Raw genomic sequence first — 21,094 nt, 5'->3', positions numbered from 1 at the left:
CCCCCTGTCCCTAATTGTAGTAGGAATATTTGCCATCCTTTAAGGCTCATCTCTGGTACCCCTTCTACTGTGGGGTCTTCTCTGAGTCTCTCCTCTCTCCCTCACCTGTTGGGAAGCTGTGCACACCTTCCACGCCCTTTAGAAGGTGGCACTCACACTGTGCTTATACCCAGCCCCTGAAAGCAGCGGGGTGCTTTGCCCAGCTATGGGCTCAGCACTTGGCGCTTCTCCCCTGCAACAAACCCCAGCTGCAAAGCACTGACGAATGGCTGTTTTCCTGAAGATTTCACAAGGAGACAATTACATGGCATCTTATACTGCAAAACTCCACGATTCCCTTTAAATATCTCAGCTCCCTCACCTCAGCTCCTCCCTTGGTACCAGCTCTTCCTCTTTTCCCACCACACACCCTGTCTCTGGGCCTCTCTCCACCCACAAACTTGGGTCTCCTCCCTTTCCATAATCTCTGCCACCTTCTTCCTAGACAATTCCCTCTACCTCTCCACTCCCTAATCTTTTTCAGTAATTTGCATTTTCATACTCATCACCTTTCAAACAAGAGAATTCCATTCTTCAGAGACATAGAATATCAGAAATAACAAATTATCTCAGCCCACTCCACCCCTATCCTGTTTTCCTCCACAGACATATTAAACAGCTCAGCAAGCCTGTTACACTATACCTCCTCAGAGTGTTGAGTGAAGGCAAGAGTGAACACAATCCACTATTTGCTCATGGCACCTGAGCCTCTCCAGTCTTGAGGTCCACCCCTTCCTGCCCTTTTCTGGTGCGGGAAGATGTGACACCTCTCTGTAGCTCTTTTGGATACAGAGGTCTGACTCTGGCTCTGTAGTTACCAAGAAATGTTGTCTCACCCCAGCCCAGACAGTGCCCCACTAGACTAGCTAAAGTTTGGGGTCAAACATGGTAGCATTTAACAAGGGTTTAACAAGGAAAGACATAGTTGGAAAAATTTCCATTTTGAGATCTGGAAAAGGAGGTAAGTGTCATCTGGAACGTGAGCTCTGTCCCCCCCAGCTTTTCTTTTTCTTGGTAGGGGGAGATTTATTAGATTTTTTAGTTTATTCTTAGAAGAGGTACCAGGGATTGAACCGAGGACCTGATGTCTGCTAAGCATACACTTTACCACTTGAGCTAAACCCTCTTCCTTGAACTTTTCCTTCTGAAACAGTAAGTGCTTCTCCTGGGGGTGGGGTGAGTGGGATGGCAGTCCTTGGTTTGTTTTTGAAACCATCCTTCACAGGTTGAAGTCAATGAGATGCCAGAAATCAGTATCTCAATGGCCTTGGATCCTGTTTGTGACCAAAGTTGCCACGCTAGATGCAGGTAAGGATGACTGGGCATCACCACGAGCCCTGGGCTCTGACTTCAGGGGACTGAGACATACTTGTATCTTCCCTACATTTGATGCCCGTCCCTGTTCTCTTCATTCTTCTGCCCCAAGCACACCTGATATCACCTCCCTCTCTTCTTAATTACTTTTCAGTAGTGAGAATTCAGGGGTCCCCTCTGGTCTCAGAAGAAACCTGAGTTTTGGAAACATTTTGTCATAAATTACTCCTGCCCTGACTGCTCTATGTAGGCCTGATCCTCCAAGGGACACCTCATAGCACCTTTTCACATGACTTGCTGCAAAACCCTCTCAGGTATGAACACATATGGAAAGTGTCTTCTCCTGCTCATGACATCTGGTCACAAGCTTAGGCCAGTTTAAAATATGACCATAACCCACTCCTAGGGTTGCTCAGCAGCCTGTTCCACAGACAGCTGTGTGTCCATATGGAATTCTGCTGCTGGTCCCAGTGGACTTGGACTTCATCTCCAGTTTCTTGCCGCTCCGTGACATTTAGGAGGTATGTACTGATTCCAACTTGATCTTCCTCTGCTGTCCCTGGCTCTGTTCTCCTTTCAAATACCTGTAGTTTCTGAGGCTGTGTCTTGTCCATCTGTGGTTCCCTTTTGCTTGATGGGCAGCTCTCCCAGTAATCCTTCAGCAGGTATGGAAGGGCTGGGCCTGTCCATGAATGTCTGCAGCAGGTATCTCCTGTTCTTGAAAGAACCCATCCAATTTCTTAAGAAATTGTGTTGGTTGAGGCTGGCATACCAATCTCCAGCCCAAGAATTCTCAGTTTAGTAAGCTCCCCTGACGCTGTGCTCATCAGATACTCTGCCTGAAGTGTCCATTTCGAACAGTGCAATGTCCCCAAAGCTTTAATGCAGATCTCAGACTAATTCCCATACACTGCTAATCCAGGACCACCCTAATCTGTACTGTGTGACTTTTCACTCCCTTACATACTTTGACACTTTGACAGTTGTGATCTCTGTCGCCCCATAAAGACTTGAAATCTAAGTATTTCCAGCAGAGCTTTAGCCTTGAAAAGTCTAGGTTCAAATTTAGCTTTGTTTCTTACTAGCTGTATATCCTTGGGTAAATTACTTAATTTTTCTCTGTTTTCTCATCTGTAAAAATGAGGATAAAAACACCCACCTCATAGAATTGTTGTGAGAATGAAAAAAATAGAGTGCATGGGATACAGGAAGTGCTCGATAACAACCAAAATGATCCCTGTTGTTATTATTGTCCCCTCCCCACCGAGCTGTGTCCTTCCCTTTAGGAGACGGAAAGAAGGAAAGAAAGGAAGAGTAAAAGAACATAACCTCTATTATCTAGAATTAATAAACAAGTCTGAAGAAATGGAGTGATTTAGAAAACCTAGAAACCAAAGCCAGCCTTTCTGAACACTCCCAGGGTCCTGTCCTCTAATTTCTTTTGTCTTTCCCAATGGGCATTTATAAGATGAAAAAAGAGAGAGAGAGACTGCCCACAAGATGTAGAAAAGCAGTTTGCCTCTGCTAGTTAAATATCCACACTCAAGGCCACACCACTGATCTTAAACCATGGTTGCCTTTGAGGTGCAGACGAAGGGACTAAAAGAGTTTGAGGGAGAACTGCTTCTTTCAGTCAGTTTTTGACTAAAAATACCCCAAAACTATACACATATATACACTTCTCAAATTAAAAAAAATGTTTTAAAAAGTCCTTGCCTGACTAATGTGATTAAAATAAGCACCTGTGTTAACTGTTCTGCAGCCTCCTTCGCTTCCAGCCCCAGATCTCTCTGTGCTGGCCTAGAAAACAGTGAGGGCTCCCAGGTCACCAGCGCACAGGGACAGACACTCTTGACCCTGCTTGTGACAGCATCGCAAACACATGCCTGACATACTTTAAAAAGGCTGCCTTGTTCTATTACTGGTACATGAAAGTTTTGCTCCGGTAGCAAATCTCTAAATTTAGATGCTTTTCAGGATGAACTCCGAATGATCTTTGTCCCCAGCACGAGTAAGGAATCAGAGGGCACCTTGCTTTTTATTCATTATTCAAATGCCAGAGTTGATGTTTTGTAATGCAAAACTTTTGAAGATTGCCATATTAATGGAAAATAAAACAAGCACAAGGGAGTAGCTTTCTCTTTTTGCAGTGCTCATAGAAATTTTACCGTGGGATCCTTTATTTTCCCCCTTTAGTTGCAAATCATTGCTATGTTATAGTAATACACCATAATAATACTTTGCATAGTCAGGTGAAATAAAAACAAATTCAGGGTAAAAATTCTTATCCTGGTAACTCTGTGGAGGTGTTTAAAATGAATGCAATTTAGGAATTTGGTTCTCATATAATGTCAAGATTCTTAAATGTTGCCATTTTAATTGAAGAAAAGACAATGTCACTAATAAGAAGACTTTAAGGAGTACTGAATTTACTTTTTTTTTTAAAGTGGTTGTGATATTTACTTATTTTGAATTTAGTTTAATGGAGAACCAGATCCTTGAAAGACCAGTCCCAACAGGGTATTTTTTTTTTTTTTGTACAGCCAAGATATTTTTATTTATTTAATGAAAAAAATTACTAGGGTATATTTGATAATTAAAAACTGTATACATTGAAGGTGTACAGTTTGGTGATTTGGTATACATATACATTGTGAAATGGTTACCACAGCCAAACTAGTTAACACATCTATCATCTCAGATGGTTACTGGTTTCTTTTTTTCCCTTTTTTTTTTTTTCAAACGAAAGTTTGTTCTTTGGAATCTATGCACGATAGGTTCCAAGACAGCACTTCATTCTAGCTATAGGTGGCAACAGATGTTATGGCAAGGAATCCAGATGTTTAAACGGCAATGGAATTAAGGATCATCATTGATGGAATTAAGGATCATCATTGCCTCAGGCACAAGGAACAGCTTACTTTTTGCTGGATTTCTTAATTCCACCTGCAGTTAGGGGGCCTTTCCCTGTGGCCTTTGCCTTTCACTCCTCGAGTTTCTTCTGCTCCTCTTTCTGTTTCTGCTTGAGCACCTTATCTTCCTCACCCATCTCCTTGGCCTGCTTCTTTGGCTGCTTCAAGGGCTTCTTCCTGCCACCTTTGTAGCCTGTTATGGTGCCTGCCACCCCTTCCCCAGTTTATTTTCCTTTTTTATGTGGTGAGAACACTTAACATCTACCCTTGTAGCAATTTTCAAGTATGCAATAAAATACTGCTAACTATAATCACATTGTTGTACATTAGGTCTCTAGAACTTACTCATTTTGCATAACTGAAACTTTACATCCTTTGACCCACATCTTTCCATTCCCACCCCCTAGCCCCTGTCAGCACCCTTCTGTTCTCTGCTTCTATAGCATTAACATTTTTTAGATTCCACATACGAGTAAGATCATGCAGTATTTGTCCTTCTGTGTCTGGCTTCTTTCACTTAGCATAGTGTCCTCCACATTCATCCATGTTGTTGCAAATGGCAAGATTTCCTTCTTTCTTAAGGCTGAATAATATTCCATTGTATATAAATACCCAACAGTGTATCTTTATGAAGATTCAAGAAGGTAACTTGGATTCAGATGGACTGGGTTCAGATCCTGACTCCGCTACCGCTAAGAGGGTGACAGTAGATGGTTTATTTAACTGCTCCAATGCTCAGCTTCTTTGTGTGAAATCTAATAATACCTTCTTATTATGAGAATTAAATGACTGCTTATAAAAAGAGCACATAGGCCTCCATAAATGTTAAGTATTATTCAGTTAGGACATAATGGTAAGTATTATTTTGTCAGGGTATAATGATGAGTACTATTAGGACAGGACATAACAGTGCATTGACAAATCCTAGTAAAGGAAGATTCTTCCTGTTTAACAAGGAGCAGCTTGGTTAATGGAAAAAACGCACAGAAAAGAGCAGGATTCTGGGGATCCCTGACATATCTTACTCAGTAACCCTGGACAAATCACCTAATCCCCTTGGGTCCCCGGTTTCTCATCTCTAAAAGGAGCACCATGAAGATGTTTAGCTAAACTGTTTCTAAAGGTCTGTCTAGTTTTGGAAGTACAGGAAGTTTGTGTATTTTTGATTGAAAGGACTTCAGTGGAAAAGTTCTTTTGGTTTAGCGAGCTCCCAAATCAGGACGTTCCTGGGGGCACACAGAATTCTTTGGGAGGGAATCGGGTGGCTATAAGAGGCCACAAATAACCAGAAATCAGGTTCTAGCTCTGGGAGTGAAAAGCCTGCTTGACAGGCTAATGGGATTTGGGGAGGACACAGCTGCTTCCTTTGGGATCTAACTGAACTCAGTTCCTCCACTGAACCTTTAAAACAGCTCTCCCACTCCTAAAGCAACACCCTCCACAAAGCCTTTCCCAGGTGGGTCCCGGGACCAGCACCTCCTTCCCAGCAATCTGACTCCTAAGGGAGAGCCCCTAGCCAACCTCCCCTCCTTCCAAGTCACCCCACTCCTGGGCTTCACCTCAGTTTAACCTGCTCACAGCCCTTCTTGTGGGACTCATTAGATGCCCCTGCCCCCAATTCAGCCCCCAGATCTTTCTATTTTTAGCTCCCAATTCAGGGACTTTTGGGAGTAAACAGTCACATGCGCTAGGGAATTTATGACATTACTGGCTTGCACTCTCTCTTACATTCTCATTAATAATCCCTTGCTTTAAAAAGAAGAAATGAGTAATTTTTAAAGTTTCCTTCTTCCAAATTTAAAACTATTACATGCCAACTGTTGAATACTTCACAATGGATAAAGAAGAAATTGGATACCATCTATGTTCAACCCAGAGAGCTACTGTTAACAATATATTTTCAATCTTTTGTTTCTTTTTATTTATAGTGTATCCATAGCTATTCATACTTGTTTTTGCTTATTGAGTTAATACTATACATGCAAAATAAACTCATATATTAACATTTAGTTGGTGGCTTTCTATTTCCTTCTCTCTGATCTGTCTTGATCTTCCACCTCTTGGCAGTCCCAAAGACACTGCCCTGCAGCTTGGAACTAGCTTGCATCAGCATGTTATTACTAAATATTGAGATGAGTTAGAGTTTTGTATGCTAAAAAAGATGTCTCCTCAAATTGAAGGTGATTTAGACTCATTAACCCTGCAGACATGAATCCCAGGAAAAATTTATTTTTGATGTTTTTTGGGTTTCGTAGCATACAGTTACTTCCAGTGTTCCCTTATGTTTAATTTTTAAATTTCTCCCTTTCATTTTTAAAAAAGAAATTTGCAATAAAGTTAAAAGAAATCTTTCATTAAAATATTATTAATAATGCCATTATGCTATCAATACAACTATTTAAACATTTAAAATACATTTCTCACAGGCTCAGAATTTGCTTACATACTATTATATGTATTTTTTCTTAACATGGTATTAGGAATATTTTCCATAGTGTATTAAGTCCACCCAATTAGCTGTTTTCATTGACTTTTCATTAGTAATGATAACAGTAATGGCCAACAGCTACTGAGCACTATTCTAGGTGTTTGTTAAGTGCTTTACCTGCATTATCTTATTTAATCTCCACAAAAGCACTGTGATGTAGCAACTATTAGTAGCTAGCCCCATTTTACAAATGGGAAGACTGAGATTCAGAAATATTGCCTAAAAACTGGAGCTTAGAAAAATCTGACTCTGAGTTCTGTGCTCCTTATGAACTATTATACAGATCTTTTTGCTCCGTAATGTGCCTTGGTAGATGTGCTAATCTTTGTTCAACTACGCCCTTGGTTTTGAATACTTAGGTAGCAGCCAGGTTTTTTTTAAAACCCAATTTTTGATAACTCTGCAATGAACCTCTTTCTGCGTATAGATTTTTGCTTCCACTGCATGATTTCCTTATGGTTAGTTCTCAGAAGTGGAACAGGAAGATAATTTCAGTCAAAGGGACCTTGTTGGAGGAGCTGTTGGGAGAAGACAGGGAGAATTTATTCAGCTCTTTTGCCACAGGCTCTGTTCCTGAGCCCCACACTATGGAGTAGGAGGAGGGGGAGATGTAGGGAGACTGAGCCACTGAGGAATCTGGTCCCTTTAGGGCTGTGTTTGGTGCCTCTCCTGTCATGGAACCCCCGACTTCCTCTTATCATGATGTTTATTAAAGACACTTAAACTTGTCTCATTATGTTACCTCCACTTAAATACAAGGACTATCTGTTTTCCTTCTTTGTATCCCAGGGCTTAATATAGTAGTCAGAACACGGCAAGTGCTTAATAGATGCTCCTTGAGTGAATAAGTGAAGGAGAGAGAAAGAAAACCTCTCAACTGTGAGCTGCAGTTGAATTAACTGTGATAGTTAAGATCAATACCTAGTCAGGGTGGATATTAAGCATCAGGGTGGGTTAAGTCTTTTTATTTTGATGCTTTTTGGGCCTTGCTGACACTAGAAGGTGCTGTCCCTCCCAGGGTTAGCAAATTCCTATGGAGAGCAAACAACTCCCCTGAGAGTTTCATATGCAATCCAACCAATCCAAGACCATACCCCAACCACCTGCTTTATCAGCTGCTCACAAGACTCTCCCCTTTGGGCCACTTCCTCTGTCCTAATTGCCCCAGATCTAGGTACCTGACAGCTAGGGACAGCCCCTCTGCCCCAGAGTCTGCTGAAATTATTCCAACAAGCCAATCCTAAACCTGCTTACCCGGCCTCACATATTCCTTCCTCTAAAAAGCATGATAAAGGTTCTTGTCGTTGTTTTCCACTCTCTTCCTCTGCCCCATTATTGACCCTAGTGCTTCCTCATGTGGCCATATGTGGCATGATGTGTCGCCTCCTTTTGGGAACTGTGAGTAACAAACTAACCGTTCAATGGCAATCATCTCACAGGCTGACTTCACTATACTTGAAAAATGATGAAACCTACATTTTAAAACAGGTACCAAAGTTGACAATGACTGAAATGATGGTGGGTGAAACATTGTGACAATGTATTGGAACAGTAGGTCTGCAAGATGTAACTGATAGTAATAGTTGCATAACTAACAGGTTATAATGGTTAAAAGCCAGAGAGAAGACATGATAATTATGATAATTAGTAGCAATAATAATCACACAAACCTTACAGAGCACTTTTATAATCTTAATAAGGAATAATAATCTCACTGTTTTATAGATTTCTTTCCTACATATTATCTAATTTGCTTCTCACAACACATAACTTCTAGATAATAGTATTATCCTGTCTGATTACAGAATGTGCTAGGCCTTCTGGTAAGTTCACAGAAACAGAAATAAAACTGAATATCACCAGATATTCTACATTGAGGAAACTGAAGCCCCATGAGGGTGTGGTTAGTTTTAAGTGTCAACTTGATTGGACCATGGGGTACCCAGACACTTGGTCAAACATTATTTCTGGCTGTGTTTGTGGAGTGTTTCTGGATGAGATTACTGTTTGACTCTGTCGACTAAATAAGGCAGACTGTACTTCTCAGTGTGGGTGGGCTTCACCCAATTGTTTGAAGACCTGAATAGAGCAAAAAGTGAAAGGCATTTGTGTTCTGCCTGATTGTCTTTGAGCTGGGACATCAGTCTTCTCCTGCCATTGGGACAGACTTGGACTGGAACTATACTGTTCATTGGTTCCCTTTGCTCTCCAGCTTATCAACTGCAGATCTTGGGGCTTCTTAGCCTCCATAATTGTGTGAGCCAATTCCGTACAATAATTTCCCTTGTTTCTGGTCTCTGGGGAACCCAGACTATTACAGAAGGGAAAGAAATCTGACCTTGTCTGGCCCCATCCCTCCTAACTGAAGTCATAGATATCCTCTGCTGGCTAAACCCATCCTAATTTAGAAGCCCTCTCAGAGCCCAGCAGGAGGCAGGGCAGAGCCCCAGCAGCTGGTGGGCTGGGGATCAGTTTCTAAGGCTCCCTTCCCATTGAGGTCTGACTGATGCCCCTTGGTTACCACCCAAGGTCCATCCCCTTTGCCTTAGGCCAGAGCTAAGCCAAGACCCGAGGATGGGTCCTCTTACTTCTGCCCACAACACTCACAACAGCATCTGTCAAAGTACCTGAGACAGTACCTGAGAAGGACTTGGCCCTTCTGTAGGGTAGCTGCCTTCACATCCCTGGGATGCCAAGCTGGCTTTGACTTGGGAACCCAAGAAAGGGATCAAGGTCACCTCAGGTTTCAAGACAGGGGCTTGGTTACAAACCTTTGGCAGGTTTAGAGTGGAACTGGCCACAAGACTAGGATACAGAGGCCAGAATTATTGGTCCAGTCACCCCAAATTGCCCAGGAATGAAATTTGCCCTAAAGTGTAAGGTGAATTTGCAGCCTGGAGAGAGGTAAAGTGTAAAACCTTGCAGAGCAGGGAGCCATGCAGTGCTGCTGGAGACCTTTCCCTCTGCTTATTTCATCAGTTCCCAACCTTTATTAAAGAAACACTGGGAGCTTTTTGATGGGTCTGACTCCACTTGGAATCAGAGAATTTCTATTTGAGAAGTAATGTAATGGTAACAGCAGAGCTTGGTGGAAAAAGAGAGGCGGTGGCAAGTGCAGACAGAGAGATAGAATTAGCAAAAATGAAGAGCACTTGAATTGTCTGAACTAGTTTCTGTGCTTTTAACCATAGCCAGGGGCTGCTCAAACTCTTGCTGATGTCACCACCAGAAATAAAATCTGACTCCTCCTCTGCATCACGGCATTCACTAACAAAATATTGTGTCTATCTGTGTGCAAAGGACAGGACGGAGAACAGGTGCAAGGGTGCTGGCTGGGTGGGTGACCAGCAGAGGCAAAGAGCAGGGAGTCAGGGGCTTGATAGAAGCCGAGGGCTGGGTCACCAATGTTCTCAGACAGGATCCGGGTGAGCTGTGGGCATAAAGAGGCATTAGATCAGTAAACAATCAGAGGGAAGCAAGGTTCTCTGGTTTATAAAGAGATTCTGAGCCAGAGGAGTGGATAAAGCAGAAATGGAGGCTGGAAGTCTGAGACAGCACCAGGAAATTTCCAAATTTCCCTGAGAGGAGGTCATAGTCCTCCTTGGATTGGGTTTTTTAAAAACAGAAATTGAATTAATTTTACTTAATCAGGGAGGGCTCAGGTTTTTACAACTTAAATTTAATTGAATTTTATATATAGCTGCACCTACAGGATAGTCTTTCTAGGCTTTCAGGGGACCAGACCTCTCAGGGAAGCCCAATGCCCTCCTGCATCCTCATGTCCCCAGAGGCCCATGACAGATGGCAGGCTGTGTCTTTGGGCAGAGGAGATTCATTTGAGCATCAGGGATCGTCTTTGGATTTTTCCTTCAGTATCCAGCCTCCCACCTCTTGGGATGGGAAGAAGGGGTAGAATTATAGAAAATATAGATAGCAGTATAAAGAAATGGAATGAGCCACCCACAATTCCACTCTTCAGAGACAATCACTCTGCTTCTGCATCTGTGCAGTGGGCATAATTATTCTAACAGATATATTAGATGAGGGAGACGCTATTTTAACATTTTGGTATATTTCCTCCTACTCTTTTCGTTAAGCATTTAAAAATTGGAAGTGCACTGTATATATAATTTCCCCCCACTTTTTTCCTTAGTAAATAGTATGACTATTCTCATGGTCACAAATATACTCTGCGTGTGTGTATGTGTGTGTGTGTGTGTGTGTGTGTGTGTGTGTTTGTCTTCCAGTAAACCACCTACAAAGCCAGTGATGGACCAGATTTAGTCTGTGGGCAGCAGCTGACTAACTCTGGGTATAAAGTCCAGGGCATGGCCCACCCCAGTGCAGAATAAGCGGCAGCCATGGGCAAAAGCACGATTGAAGTGAAAACGGTGATGCTCTCCTCCTCAGGGACTCAGAGGTGAATTGATTGCATTTCTATTTACAGGAAATTCACTATCTGGGACGTGTAGGGGGCTGAGGGACAAGCAGGCAAGAGATGAGATTTAAACACACTGCTTTCTGTTTAAATCTAAGCCCCATTTAATCGGGGGCTCCTGGGTCCATATTTAATCTCTACACGGTGGCACGAGTTCTTTGAGTGAGGAAAGCTAGGACTTTATCTCATGACTGAAAATTTGCAGGAAGCCCCAGGAAAGGTGGCTGATTTTTGCCCTCTGTGGCTCTGCCTCTCACCATGATTTTGGAAAGATGTCTGGGTTCTGCCTCCTGGGGCAGCTGGGTGCAGGCAGGAGCATAAAGACTTGACAGAAATACTTTTTCAAATTGTCACTTTTGACGATTGTATTCTATCGCATGATTGAAACATAATTTATTTATCCCTCTTCATTGTGTTGGATATTTAGATTGCTTCTAGTTGTTTGCTGTTAAAATACTGTAAAGGACATCTTGTTATATAAATCATTCTCTTAAATTTAGGCTATTTTGTATTAGATGGGGGAAAACTATTTTAACATTTTGGTGAATTCTGTTCTAGTCTTTTTATTTGGCATTTTAAACACTGGAATCATGTGGTTTATATAATTTTATTCCACCTTTTCTCTTAATAGCATGACTATTTTCATGTTTATGTTTTATTCATAGATATGATTAGGTCAGCATCTGAAAGCTTACGGTTCTTACTACGTATTACCAAATTGCTTTCCTGATAATTGTACCATTTATTCCCAACAAGTCTTCAGTCTGAAACATAGACTTTGATTAGGCTTTACCAAGGATTTTTCAAATGAGAAGGCCTGGGCTTGGCTTTCTCACTCCCATTTCAGTCCTGATTGGAAGAGCTTGGCCTCCTTGCTCTTGCCTACTGGTCGTCTCCTCACTGGGGAGTGGGAGTCCCAGAGGAGGGAACACCAGGAGAGACGGCTTGCAGTTCCTTTCTCCACCCTACCTGATACTCTTCATCCAAGGGCCCAACTCATGTTCTGATCTTGTCCCAATCTCTGAATCTTAACTCTTTTCCCCTGGAAGCAGTGGGAAAAATCCTTAAGTTTTGGAGTCAGAGAGAACTGGGTTCAAATCCCTGTTCTATTACTTACTAGCTCGTGAAGTTAAGCAAAGTTCCTTACTGTCTCTGAACCTCAGTTTCCACATCTGTGAAAAGGGCATGAAAATAGGCATGTAGTGAGAATTAGATAAAAGAAACTATGTGAAGCTTAGGTGTATACTATGTATTTAACAAACGGTAGTCCCTCCCTTTTCTATTTTTCTGTCACGCAGGGACTGAACTGGGCCTGGAGTTGCCATCTCAGATGAGACACTGGAATTGTCATTCTCATAACTAGAGTATGAATGTGGCGAGAAGCCACATTCTCTCCGGGCCTTTGTACATTTTGTTCCTCAGCCTAGATCAGTGATTCTTAAATTACGCTATGCACCAGAAGCACAAATATCGATGCGCCTGACACCTAGAATGTCTGATTCTGTATGTCTGGGGAAGGGCCTGGGAACTTGCATTTCTAGCAAGTTCTCAGTTGAGGCTGATGCTGCTGGTCTGGAAACACATTTTGAGAACCTTGGGCCTAGAACATTTTACAACTCTTTCTAACCTTCTGGCAAATTCCTACCCACCCTTCAGTTCTTAGCTTTGATTTTATTACCTCAAAAAACTCTTTCTTAAACCTAAAGTCCAAATGAAGAATCTATCTTCTACACTTTCAAAGCTCCCTGGACCTGTTTGCCCATAGGACTCATCACAATGCTCTGTCTTATGGCTTGTCTGTATCCACCACTAGACTATAACTTCTTTGGAAAAGTGACTATGTCTGTCCTGTTCATGTCGGTATCCTGTATCTCCAGGACCTTGCTTTGTTCCTAATACATAGCAGGTGCTCAATAAGTGCTTGCTGAATGAATGAGTGAGCCAGACCCTAGGTAGCTGGAACCAGAGCCTAGGACTCATGAGAGTGGGGCAGGTAAAGGAGTAGGTTCTAGTGGCCAGTGTCCAGGCAAGTCTAGGAATTCACGGTTAGGGAGATAAGCACAATGCTGCAGGAGCTACAGGTTCAGAGAGGGGACCTCAGGAGTTGGTCCACCTGCTGGGTAAGGAGAGCAGGGCAGAACCCAGTGACATAGAAACTGAACTGGGACTGAAGACTCAATTTCTGATTAAGATGCCTGATCCATGGATGAACCTTGAGGGCATTATGCTATGTGAAATAAGTCAGACAGAGAAAGACCTAAACCTTGTCTGGGGTCCTTGCTGAACGTCCCAGGTGCTCAGTGAGGTTTTTGCACTCTGGCTGATCAGAACTCAAATGTGTCTCAGAACTAGATAAGCTCTGGGAATTTTTCAGCTTGCAACCACTGATAATTTCCCAGGGTTCTTGTAAGGATTAAATCAAATAATTCATATGAAGAATATTTCAGGGGGTTGTTATCAGGAAAGGATACATGAGAAGGGCTTCTGGGGTGATGGCAATATTTTAAACAAAATTTTTGTTTGTTTTGGGGGGGAATTAAGTTTGTTTATTTCTCTGTCTGTTTATTTATTTTTAGAGGAGGTACTGGGGATTGAATCCACGTCCTCGTGCATACTGGGCATACACTCTACCACTGAGCTATACCCTCCCCCAATGGCAATATATTTTTTGATCTGGATGGTGGTTACATGTGTGTTCACTTTATAACTATTTGTTAAATTGAATATATTCTGTTTATATGTTATATATCACAATAAAAATTTAAAGAAAGAATATGATATAGTGCTAATATATAGTAAGTACTTAATAAATGGTAGTAAGCCTGATTCAATGAGATAAGATATGTAAAATGCCCGGCACAGAATCCAACTCACAGTGGTTTCAGGATCATTTCCCATAAGTAAATTTTATGCAAGTCAAACCTACATAAAGACAAGTACACAAAGCATAATCACACAGTTCAATAAATTTTTCTTAAAAAAATTCACCCCAGTAACCAGCAACCATGTCAAGAAAAGGAACTGAATTATTGTTAACATAAAAGGATATGAAATGGGATTTTTCTGATGTCTCAGAATTTTGGCTAAGCTCTCAAAGCTGCTGATAAATACCTGTCCCCCTTCTAAAGAATATTGTTGGACATATCTTCAGAGCTTCCTAAAAGATAACAGAGCTGATCCTGCAAATATCAGCCTCTGTCACCCACCTCCAGCCTCACAGGAGGCTAGGACTTCAAAGGTGGCTCATTTCAGACTCTGGTTGTTCAGGAGTATAATGTTTAATTTTCACATATTTGTGAATCTTCCAGCTTTCCTCCCGTTATTGATTTCTAGTTTCATACCATTGTGATCAGAAAGATACTTGGTATGATTTCAATCTTCTAGAATTTGCTAAAACTTGTTTTCTGACCTAATATATAATTTATCCTGAAGAATATTCCATGTGCATTGAGAAAAATGTTTATTTTGCTCTTGTTGGATGGAATGTACTGTGTGTGTCTGTTAGGTCTATGTGGTCTAAAGTATAATTCAAATCCAATGTTTCTTTATTGTTTTTCTGTCTGAATGATCTATCTATTGTTGAAAGTAGGGTGTTAAAATCCCCTACTATTATTGTATTTGCTCAATATATTTAGCTGCTCTGATGTTGAGTGCATATATGATTGGTATATCCTCTTGAAGGATTGACACTTTTTCATTATAAAATAACCTCCTTTGTCTCTTGTTACAGTTTTTGACTTAAAGTCTATTTTGTCTGGTATAAGTACAGCTCTCTATGCTCTTTTTTGGTTTCCATTTGCATGGAATATCTTTTTCCATCTTTACTTTCAGCCTATGTGTGTCCTTCAGGTTATGCGAGTCTCTTGTGGACAGCAAGTTCTTCTTTTTAAAAAAATCCATTCAGCCATCCTATGCCTTTTGATTGAAATTTTTAATCTATTTACATTTAAATTAATTAGTGATAGATAAAGACTGAGTGATGCCACATTATTGATTGTTTTCTGGCTGTTTTATTCCCTTGTTTATTTCTTCTTGTTTTGCTGTCTTCCTTTGTGAATTGATGATTTTTCACGGTGGTATGCTTTGATTCCCTTCTCTTTATATTTTGTGTGTCTGCTGTAGGTTTTTGCTTTGTGGTTATCATAAGGCTTACATAAAACATTCTAGAGGTATAACAGTCTATTTTAAGCTGATAACAACTTACCTTTGATTACATATAAAAACTCTACCTTTTTACTCTCCCCTCACATTTTATGTTTTTGAATGTCACAACTTAACATTTTTTTGTATTATATATCCATTAACAAATTATTGTAGCTGTAGTTATTTTTAGTACTTTTGTCCTTTAACCTTTATACTAGAGTTAAGTGATTAACGCACCACCATATTCTAATATTAGAGCATTCTGAATTTGACTATATATTCTTACCTTTACTGATATGTTGTACATATTCATGTTACTAACATCCTCTCATTTCATCTTGAAGAATTCTTTTCAGGATTTATTTCTTATTTCCTTTTTTTTTCCTTTCCTTTATTGAAGTATAGAGTTACAATGTGTCAATTTCTGATGTACAGTACAATGTCCCAGTCATGCATATATACACATATATTTATTTTAATATTCTTTTTCATGAAAGGCCACTATGAGATAGTTCCTTGCGCTATACAGAAGAAATTTGTTTTTATCTATTTTTATATATAGTGATTATCATTTGCAAATCTCAGACTCCCAAATTTATCCCTTCCCATTGCCTTTCCCCAGTAACCATAAGATTATTTACTATGTCTGCAAATCTATTTGTTTTGTAGATGAATTCGTTAGTGTCCTTTTTTTTCAGATTCTACATATGAGTAATATCATATGGTATTTTTCTTTCTATTTCTGGCTTACTGCACTTAGTATGACAATCTCTACGTCCATCCATGTTGCTGCAAATGGCATTATTTTACTCTTTTTTGTATCTGAGTAGTATTCCATTGTATATATATACACCACATCTTCTTTATCCAATCATCTGTCAGTGGACATTCAGGTTGCTTACATGTCTTAGCTATTGTGAATAGTGCTGCTATGAACATTGGGATGCATGTGTCTTTTTGAATTAGAGCTTCCTCCAGATATATGCCCAGGAGTGGGATTGCTGGATCATAGGATAAGTCTATTTTCAGTTTTTTAAGGAATCTCCATACTGTTTTCCATAATAGTTTCACCAAACTACATTCCCACCAGTTGTGTAGGAGGGTTCCCTTTTCTCTACACTCTCTCCAGCATCGATCGTTTGTGGGCTTTTTAATGATGACCGTTCTGACTGGTGTGAGGTGATACCTCATTGTAGTTTGCATGGGCCCAGCTTGGCCAGGTGTCTATCCTTGGATCAATCAAATGTGGCCAAAAAAGTGAAATCAACAAGAACATGTCTATGAAAATTACCCCCATGGGGCAAGGGAGATCTCAGAGGAATCCCCAAAAGGGTCTCCTGTAGCTATAAATTGTTGATGTTCATTTCAAGGACTCATTATCTAGAGAAAGACCATTACAAAAATATTTAATTAATTAATAACTGTCCAATTCTAAAAAAAGGATATACGGCAGCTAAGTCTTAAGTATGCAGAGGTGCAAATTTTAATATAATAAGGCCAGAAAGTAAATTAATTTAGTATTAGAATGCTTTACTCCAAATCATTAAAATCTTTAAGTGTGACTTTGTCTAAATTATTGTTCTAAATGGAAAATTTCATTCGTAGGGACTATAGGTCAGTGAGAAGATTTTAGAAAGTGAATATTTGGCTCATTTGTTCCTCTTTACTTAAGCACAGTCTGTATTTTAGCCAAAATTACATTAGTAAGAAAATGTGGTAAGACAAGAACTAGTAAATCTATTTAAATTTAATTAACAAAGGGAGTTTGTTTTAGATATTTAAAATATTTGGTCCATTATAGTGTTTTGGTTAATGAATTATTGAAATTTCATAAGGAAATGAAACTCAGTTGTCTGGCTTTACCAGGTGTTTCTTTATGACTGTAGATAATCGTACCTCATAGCATGAGTATTAAATGTTTTAGGCTACATATCTTGTTTTATGCTAAATGAATAGGGGAAGTAAAATGTAGAACAAATTTCTCTCTACAGGAAGCAATAGAAAGGCAAATCAATGTTGTTCTTTACTTGGTCCTTTGCATTGTTTTTATATTTTTACTGGAAGCGCTTTACAGCAGTGCTCTTTTGGATTACCATTTAGTTGTTCAGTAAATACATAGTCAGATTTAGCACAAGCCTCAGATGGGACTGAATGTTTCTGTTCCCCTGGGGAAAGACCCTGTACCCTAAGTTAGTTTGCATATGGCTTCAGATGGCTAGGAGAGGGAGAGAGCTGTTGACTTGGAGACCAGGCCTCCCACCTTGGAGGAGAGGGCCTATATACTCTTTTTGTGCAATTATAACTGGAAAGTAGAATATTAAGGAGGGAGGAGGTTAAGTAACAGCAAACTTCATTAAGTCGATCCACCTGCAGCTCTGGGCGAAATGGGGCTTAGGGGTAGGCTCAGCTTGGAGGACAAGCAATTAATTGCAAGCTGGGCTCTTGGGTACCCTGTATTTCTTTGTGAGGGGAAGTAAATTTTTGTTAAGATTAGGGTCTCCTTGGGAGGAACCTCAAGAAAATAAAAAGCAGGGCTCCTGTCAGCCTCTCTTGAGCAGGGGTTGTCCTAGAGAGACCAGTCCTGCAGGGATCAGCCATTGCCTTTCTCCAGACAAAGAAAGAGTGCAGAGAAAGCTGGAGGGATTCCACTAACAGACCACCAGGGAGGGAGCTTGCAAGCAGTTGTAGTCAGACAATGGAAACAATACTGTGAGAACTGGTGGCCCTTCTTTATGGGGGCATTAGCAAGATCAGTGAGGGAGACTCCAGGAGAGGCTGTGGACTTTAAGTGAGGTGGCAAGAAGATGCTTGTATTGGCACTCTGCCTTTCCCCCTCTCTGCTGGTTCATTCCTATCAGAAGGTGTCACATGTACAAACTGGCTACTGTGCCTCCCATCTTTAAAAAAGCCTTCACTAGATCCTTCATCTCTCTCCAGCTGCCAAGAAAAACATCTCAAAAGAGTTATCTGCCTCCAATTTTTCATCTCCCTTAAACCTATTTTTTACCTTCAGGCTGCTTTTGGTATGAAATAACAGAGAACTTTAAATCAGCTGTGTGAAATAAAATGGAGACAGACTAATGAGTTTAAATAACAAGAACTCCACAGGTAGAGTGGGCTCCGGGCATGGACTCTGGCTCTGCTTTGTGGCAGTTCTTTTGGCTCTGTCCTCCTCTTTGGCGTCCATTTTATCCTCAGGCTGGTACTGAGATGGTTTCCATAGAACTGTCACACCTAAAACTGACAATAGCCAATGTAAGAAGAGGAGCTGCCTTTTCCTAGTTTCTCTTTTTTCTTAAAAAAAAAAAAAAAAAAAAAAAAGAGACCTCTGCAGAAATCTTCCAACAGACTTCCTCTCACATCTCAACCAGAATTATATCACATGCCCATTCCTAAACAAATCATTGCCAGAGGAGGGTAGACTATAGTGATTGGCTTGGATCGATCAGGGTTTACAATGGAGCTGGCCATATGGGTTCTGTTTGCCAGGAAGAAGGGGAGGACAGATTCTGGGAAAGTATCTAACATGTCAATTTAACTTTTGTCCCTAACAGTACACTGAAATGGAGCAGCATAAGACACCAAATTCAGTGGGCATTTTTTTTTTTTTTTTGTCTTCATCTTATTCCACCTTTTAGCAACACGTGACTACCTGAGTACCCTTCAGCTTCTGCTGTATCATGTTCCCCTGGTTTTTAAGTTTCCCTTTGGTGGCTCTTTCTCAGTTTTCTTGGTGCACAGGATTGTAGAATAGGACTCATCCTATTTTGTCTTCAGCTTTGTCTTCCCAACACAATCTTAGCAAATGATTCAAGGAGATAATTAGCCAGGACTTGCGAAGGATTGACCAAAAGTGGGTTTTATCTCCCTTAGTTGATTAAATACTTCCAGTTTATGAAAAAGGTTAAAGATACCAAAATGCACAGGAAATTGGAGTGAAAATTACTTTAGAGAGATCTGCAATATAAGTTTTTCCCCACAGTAGGGAAGCAGTGAGAGTGTTTGCTCTTACCAGCCAGTTTAGTGAAAGGGGCTTTACTGGGGGAGCTCCTGGAGAGTGGGACACAGAGCACTGGAGTCTGACTGTGGTTGGCGGCTCCTTTGATGGCAGAGTAAAGAGACTCTGTGTTGGGGATGGCTGTTCTCCCAGAGTTTTGGGCCAATGAGGCTTAGGTGCCTCCCATGGCCCTGACGTAGTGCACACATAGAGAGCAGGCATGAGTTTTCTTAGATTCTGCTCAAAAGGGGTCCTTGGAGAAAAAACAAACAAACCACGAGCAAATCCTGGAGATATACCACTGAAGTCCAAGGTGGGAAGAATTTTAAGTGATCAGCCCTAGGAGATGCATTTACCTCCAGCAAGGACACTGCCACTGCAAGATTTCCAGAGATGGTAGAGTCTCTGAAAAAAACCCACAAAAAAACCCCCTACGTAGTCCCATGGGAAAAAGAATAAGCTCTAAATACCTGTAATAATAAAAAGCATCACCTTCCAACCAGTTGCTTAAACCCCAGATCTAAGATTTGGATTTTCTCCCTTTCCTCATCCCCTGCTTCCAGTCCATAAACAAGACTGGTCAGTTCTACCTGAAGAATGTATTCCAAATCCATCCTCTTTTTTCTGTCTCTATGCTCATCCCCTCCTCTAAGGCACCATCAACTCTTCCTGGGCTGCTGCCAAGCTCTCTGTTCTGGTCTCTCTTCTTCCACCCTTCCCTTGTTGAGTCTGTTCTCTACATCATCAGAGTGAATTTTAAACATTAAATCCAATGTCAATGCTCTGCTTAAATCCTCTATTATTGTCTCATTTTATATAAAATAAAATTCAAACTCTTAACCATCACTTACAAAAGCCTTTATGATCCAGTCCCTGTCTTCTTCTTAAGGTTGTATAGTCCATTCTCTTTCACTCACTATGCTGCAACCATTTTTCCTTGAATGAACTAGTCTCTTGCTTACCTCGGGGGCTTTGCACTTTCTGTTCCCTCTGCCTGGAATGCTCTTTTACTGACTCTGTTAAGGCTGCATCCTTCTCAGCCTTCAGGTCTCTACTCAGATATCACCTCCATGGGAAGGCTTTTCCTGATTATTCTTTCTAAAGTAGCTCCTCCTGAGACTTCCATTATTCTTCATTTAATTGCCTTATTTCTTTTATCCATAGCACTTATCACAAATTAAAATGTCATTACTTCTTTGTTTACTTACCTTTCTGTTTCTCTTGCCAGATTTAAATTTCAGTCCTTTCCAACCTGTTCACACCAGGTTCTTAGTACCTAGAATAATATCTGTCAGATAGTAGGTGCTCACTAAATAGGCAGTGAATAAATGAATGAAAGGGGCAACATCCAGCAGTGATTAATCATCCTTTGGAGGTACCACGTGGACCTGAGTTAGAAGAGCCCAGAGTGAAATTACAGGGTCCTAAAGCTCGTTCAGAGTGGAGGCTGCCACTTCAGCGTGGTGTTTCCTCCAACCAAGTGGGCCACTGCCTCACCCTGCATGTTACCTGGTAAGAGGGAACAGGATCTTCGGGATCTGGGTAAGATAAATGTTAATAGTGATTCGTTTTGTCTTCTCTGCAGTCAGAAAATGACAGAGAAGGAAACACTTAAGGCCTGAGCAGACTCTCCTCAAGAAAATCTTGTTAGAATGGCAAAAAGGGCAATACTTACAGCATTCATTCCACCTCATAATGACCAGACTGAAGGACAAATCCTCTAGTGCGGAGGGCCCAGAGCAAGACCTCCCTCCTCAAGGACA

At 40.8% G+C, this 21,094-nt stretch overlaps 1 pseudogene; it reads right to left on the bottom strand.

Moving 5' to 3' along the window:
- Nucleotides 1-4,270: 4,270 nt before the first annotated feature.
- LOC116154988 (translation machinery-associated protein 7-like) lies at nucleotides 4,271-4,614 on the bottom strand (annotated as a pseudogene).
- Between the last annotated feature and the right edge of the window lie 16,480 nt (nucleotides 4,615-21,094).

This window comes from Camelus dromedarius, chromosome 2, assembly GCF_036321535.1.
Source record: "Camelus dromedarius isolate mCamDro1 chromosome 2, mCamDro1.pat, whole genome shotgun sequence".
NCBI classification, from domain to species: domain Eukaryota; kingdom Metazoa; phylum Chordata; class Mammalia; order Artiodactyla; family Camelidae; genus Camelus; species Camelus dromedarius.
Note: the sequence above shows the minus strand (reverse complement) of the source record. Positions and strands in the feature narration are given on the sequence as shown.